This window comes from Octopus bimaculoides, chromosome 11, assembly GCF_001194135.2.
Source record: "Octopus bimaculoides isolate UCB-OBI-ISO-001 chromosome 11, ASM119413v2, whole genome shotgun sequence".
NCBI lineage: Eukaryota > Metazoa > Mollusca > Cephalopoda > Octopoda > Octopodidae > Octopus > Octopus bimaculoides.
Window position 1 is genome coordinate 22,100,629 of NC_068991.1, and position 6,147 is coordinate 22,106,775.

Genomic DNA, 6,147 nt, shown 5'->3' on the forward strand with positions numbered 1-6,147 from the left:
CTACTCAGGAAGAGACTATTCTAGAGTACGTCCTGTCTGGTCTTCGAAACGTCTAGATAGAATAGAGACAGCTGATGAAGGGATATTCCAAGGGGCTTTCCGTTTTCCTATGTGTTCGTTCCGTTGTCTGTAGTTTATTGTTCTAACGTCCTGTACCCTGATATGCATGTATATACACATGTAGATGTAAGTATGTACATATATGTGTGTATACATGTATATATATTCTTTGTATTATATATATATATATATATATATATATATATATTTATCTAGCTATCTGTCTGTCTATCTATCTGCCTGTCTGTCTCTCTTTCTGTATGTCTGTCTGTCTGTCTATCTATCTGTCTATCTATCTGTTTGTCTGTCTGTATGTATGTATGTATGTCCGTCTGTTTATTTATCTCTTTGTCTATCTCAAATTCTTATGTATCTTTATAACAAAATTACACACACACACACACACACACACATGCATGCACACACATATATAATATACTAGGTTGAGTCAAAAGTTTTTCCAGATTTTCCCTGTTGATTTTTAGCAGCTGTTATCTCCATGCTAGATCATTAATTTGATAAACTTGTTGTCCAATCAATGTTGAACTGTTTATTCTTTATTTTACAGCTTTGATAATAATGAGTGGTGAAAAAATTTCAATTAGCCCCATTTTACAGTTCCAGTGATAAAAAGAACTGAATGCAAGGGCAGCAGCAAAAGAAATTAATGCTATGGAAAACCCAGGAACTGTCAATAAATGTGAGGCACAAAACTGGTTCAAAAATTTCAAGGGAGGTAACACCAACCTCAAAAACAAACCATCTGTTTTGGAAGACGAGGCCTTGCTTGGAACGGTTGAACAACAGCAAAGCACATTTGTTGTGTGTGTGTGTGTGTGTGTGCGAGCGTGCATGTACGTGCTTGTGTGCATGCATGCATGTGTGTGTGTGCATGCACGTGTATGCATGCATGCCTGCTTGCAAGCATGTATGTGTTTGTTCATTTGTTCAAAGCTGCATTTTGTTTACCTCCAAATATGGACTCCAGGATATCTATTGACTTATTGATTAATATCATTTTCTAAGAAAATATTTGTCACAAAAATAACTATGATTGTATGAAAGCAGATAACTTGTATGATTACTTGGAATTTCTAAATATTTCTGTATATATCTCAATGTACACATTACACACATAATGTACACACACACACACACACACACACACACACACACACACACACACACACACACACACACACACACACACACACACGTTATTTTTGCATATATAAATTTGTAGTTGATATGCAAACATCCTGCTTTCACATGTTTGTTGTTTTTCTTCTTCTGACCTATTCAATACATTCTTGGAAAATATTAATTTTTCTTTGTCTTTATATTTGGTTTGCAAGATTCTTTATATGAATTTGTATGTTGAGACAGATTTTGTTGTGTCCAGGGAGGGTCATCAGGCCAATATAATTAACACACATACTGATTTTAGTAAATAAGTGGAATTGAACAAGTATCATCATCATCATCATCATCATCATCATCATCATTGTTTAAGGTCCGTTTTCCATGCTAGCATGGGTTGGACGATTTTACTGAGGACTGGCAAGCCAGAAGGCTGCACCAGGCTCCAATCTGATCTAGCAGTTTCTACAGCTGGATGCCCTTCCTAACGCCAACCACTCCGAGAGTGTAGTGGGTGCTTTTACGTGCCACCGGCACGAAGACCAGTCAGGCGGTACTGGCAATGGCCATGCTCAAAAGGGTGTATTACGTGCCACCTGCACGGGAGCCAGTCCAGGGGCACTGGCAATGACCTCGCTCGAATGATTTTGTAACGTGCCACCGGCATAAGTGCTAGAAGGCGACGCTGGTAACGATTACGCTCAAATGGTGCTATTTACGGGCCACTAGCATGGAAGCCAGACAGCTGCTCTGGCAATGAACATGCTTGGACAGTGCTCTTAGTGCTCCACTGGCACAGGTGCCAGTCATCGAGTATGGTTCAATTACGATTTTGATTTCACTTGCCCCAACAAGCAGAGTATTAATTATATTGGCATGATGATTCTCTCTAGACACAACAAAATTACTTTCTCGATTAATTTACAAGTTTCCCTCTTTCTGTATTTCATGATAGTAGTCTTGATAAATCAATGAAATACTAATATCATGACAACATCGACCAATTATAACAACTTGCAGGCATCACCTACAATATCCATCCATCCATCCATCCATCCATCTCTTCCACTCACTATTCTTGAGAGGGTTACTGAGGTAAAGTCCTCAGGCACTTCCTCAATAGGGACCAATCAGAAACTATCATCATTAGATTTTCCAGCTGGATTCCCAAGCATGTGTAACTGGGACTATGGATATTATCTGACCACCTCATTTTTGATCTACCTTTAGGTCTCCTGTTTGTTGACTCAGTTTGAAGGATCCATCTTGTGATTTTTTTCCATGACATTCTAATCACATGTCTAAAGTACTGGAGCCATGACCTCTCAATATGGAGACGTAGTGGCTTGACCTGAAGAGCTACTTGTATTTGCGACATGCAGGTGGCACATGAAATGCACCATTTTGAGCGTGGCCGTTGCCAGTACCGCCTGACTGGCCTTCATGCAGGTGACACGTAAAAGCACCCACTACACTCTCTGAGTGGTTGGCGTTAGGAAGGGCATCCAGCTGTAGAAACTCTGCCAAATCAGATTGGAGCCTGGTGTAGCCATCTGGTTTCACCAGTCCTCAGTCAAATCGTCCAACCTATGCTAGCATAGAAAGCGGACGTTAAACGACGACGACTCTTTGTTGTATAGTGAAACTGTACACACCTCACAGTAAAAAGTGGCAGTAGCCAGCCACTATAAATAGACAGTAGCCAGTTGTCAGAAAGAAGGTCGAGAGCATGTGTAGACTGTCTTGATAGTTGTGTCTGTGCTGATATAGTTATCATACTGCGATACTGAGTGGATGTTATAATGATCCAACCTCTTGAGGATAACACTGTATGATTGGGGGTTGTACATTGCTAGATAGAACCATTCTATCGACGACTTTGGAATGCAACAATATCTATCAGAGCTACAATCGTCATCAGAAGACAGATACAACAGTAGCAAACGACCGCTTTACAACACTCTTTCAGTCATTACTCAACATGTAATTCTTATGTGAAATATGATAGCATAACATATAAGCTGAACGACCTTTTGATTGGTACAGTAAAACATGACACGTCAGTGATTGAAGAAACGAAGCTCTGAACACACTGCTACTAGAATATTAGCTAGCATTTTAGCAATTCCAGGTGAGTCAACTGGGTTTTGGGATCTGGTATTTAAAAATCCCCACCCCAAAACACTTTATGATCCCAGGAACAAGTGATGATGCATCACAGAAAATCTGTTAGAGATATCTTGAAACCTTAGCCCAGTGATTCCCAACAGAGGTTCCCAATCCATTTATTTAAATGGGTTTTCCCACGGACCCCTTTTAATATACTTATCCTTATGTGTGTGTGTGTGTGTGTGTATATATATATAAGAAATTTTGAATTTAGTTCACGGACCCCCAGTACTACCTTTGTGGACTACTAGGGGCCCACGGACCCCAGGTAGGAACCACTAACCTCTGGTTTAAGCAGTGACAGCTGGCAATACACTAGATGACAGTTAAAAATAATTTGGGAACATGGAAAAATAGCAACCAGGGCAAATAGTGCTAGTATACTAACTTGTAAAACCTAGTACCTTCTGTGAATAAACCTTGTGAAACATCTCTTCAGTGGATCTTGAGAGGAGTTGGAGAAAATGAGATCCCCCATAGGATGGTCTTAACAATTTCAACCCATGCAAATGACAAAACAACAATGGATGCAAGATGCATATATGTATATGCAATAAGTGTGAAGGTCCCAATGACTGAAAGAGAAAATTGGAGAGACAGTGAGGACTTTTATTCCCTATCATTATAATAACTAATTCAATTTTTGTTGCTTTGTTGACAGCAAGATGATAAAGTTTTAAATTTATATTGTTTCAGCTGTTTGTTCAATTATTTAATTAAAATTTCAGAGATGTATATATGCCAGGTAAGTGATTTGATCTGTGATTGTGTGTCAAAACTAAAAAAATTCTGATGTGGTAGACACATATAAAGACCCCCTTTAATCATGAATGAGCATGGAGTTGCACCTAGAAAGTTACCCTCCAAGGCACAAGTCTGGGAAAGGTTGTTTATGGAAGACTACCAGTCACCCATGCATACCAGCTTCTCGTCTCCATGCCACCGATGTTATCTCAGAGAAGGGCAAAGGCCAATACAGCTTGGCACCAGTGACATTGCCACTCATTTCTACAGCTGAGTGAACTGGAGCAATGTGAAATAAAGTGTCTTACTCATGAACACAGCATACAGCCCAGTCTGGGAATCAAACTCACTACTTCATGATTGTGAGCCCGACACTCTAACCACAGAGTCACGTGCCTTCATGTTAGATACATATAAATCATTCAGAAACACATAAAGACTGTGAAATTTGCTTAAACATTTATTATTTGGCATCAAAATTTTCATCGTACCAACTGCAACTTGGTCACTGACATTATTCCAATGTATCTAACTTGTTGAAGTGAAATTGTTGATTGAGGTAGATACGACTGAGAGTTGTAAAATTTTTCTTTTTTCCAGCTTCAGGTATGATTCTGTGGTAAGAAGCTTGCTTCTTAGTCACATGGTTCCAGATTCAGTCCCTCTGCATGACACCCTGGGCAAGAGTTTTCTACTGCACATACCAAAGCCTTGTGAGTGAATGTGGTTGACAGAAACTGAAAGAAGCCCATCGTATATATATATATATATATATATATATATATATATATATATATATATATATTATATAGTTGAAACTTACAGAAAAACAAGATCAAGGCAGGTGTATAAACAACAAGCAGGTGTATTAGTTTGATGCTTGGGAAGATGATAAAGTCTTTTATGTTTCGAGCTTACACTCTTCAATAGAAAGGAACACAAGGGAATAAACAGAGAGAGAATAAAAACACTTTTGGAGTTTGCAGTCAATTATGGTAACTGGTTGGACAAAGTTAGTTAGACAGGAGAGCTAGGAAGAAGGGGAGATAATTAAGTATTGGTGATCCCAAAGCAAAGATGCGCATGCGTGTGTGTATTTGAGAGTGTGTAAGTGTGTGCCTATGGATAGGGGCTGGTAACTTTGACATGTGGATGCATGCATGTGTAAGTGTGTACGCCTGTAATGTGTGGGTGTGTGGATGATGGTGTGGGTGCTTGAAAGTGGCTAGTGTGTGTGGGGTGATGGTGTGTGGTGGTGTTGAGGTGTGGGATGTGAGGGTGTGGGAGTAGGGGTGGGGTGGATGGAGGGGTATCAATGAAGGGAGAAGGTGGATAGGAGTGAAGAGAGGGAGTAGGTGTCATGGCAAGAGAGGAGAAGTGGGTAAGAGTGAAGAGAAGAAGTAGGTGTCAGATGAAGATGCCTCTTTGTACATTTGCATTTTCACCACTCGTACAAAGAGGCAATCATAAAGCAAAATAAAACCAAAAAAAAAACAAAGCACGTAATATGTAACACAGACAGTAAACAAAAATAGAATAGAACAGAGTGGTGACATTTAGTGGAAATGACCGAGAAGTTGTTGCTCATCGATTACTATCACAAACAACAGTAGCTTTCTTCGTCTGAATACACGTCAATGATTGGTTAAAATTACCCAAATATGACAAATTTAGCATGAAACAACTTCTAAAATATGAAATTTTGTCAAAAATGTTGAAAGTAAACCGTGTTCAGCATGAGAAATTACACCAGTATATGAAGTTTCAAACTGTTTAGTTAAAGAAAAATAATTTTTAAATCTGTGAGTGAAACTGAAGGGATCCGTAAATCTTATTGTCTATTTCTCTACATTCAGCCTTGTACCAAAAAGGGAACAAATTTAGAGTGGTTTGTAGACATTTGAGATCTACTTCTAATGTATTGGCATTGTCCCTCCACCACCCTTAATTATATTTATATATTTATAATTATATTTATATATTAATAATTATACACTTAAATATTAATTTTACCGATATGGTGGTTATTATATG

General features: G+C 38.7%; 1 long non-coding RNA gene across 2 annotated transcripts in view; it reads left to right on the plus strand.

Moving 5' to 3' along the window:
* LOC128249059 (uncharacterized) overlaps nt 1–1,384 on the plus strand; it is an 8,960-nt gene extending 7,576 nt beyond the window's left edge. For both annotated transcript variants that reach the window (XR_008265162.1, XR_008265161.1), the window contains exon 2: nt 629–1,384. This is a non-coding gene — a long non-coding RNA (uncharacterized LOC128249059). The remainder of the gene's footprint in view (nt 1–628) is intronic.
* Nucleotides 1,385–6,147: the final 4,763 nt, after the last annotated feature.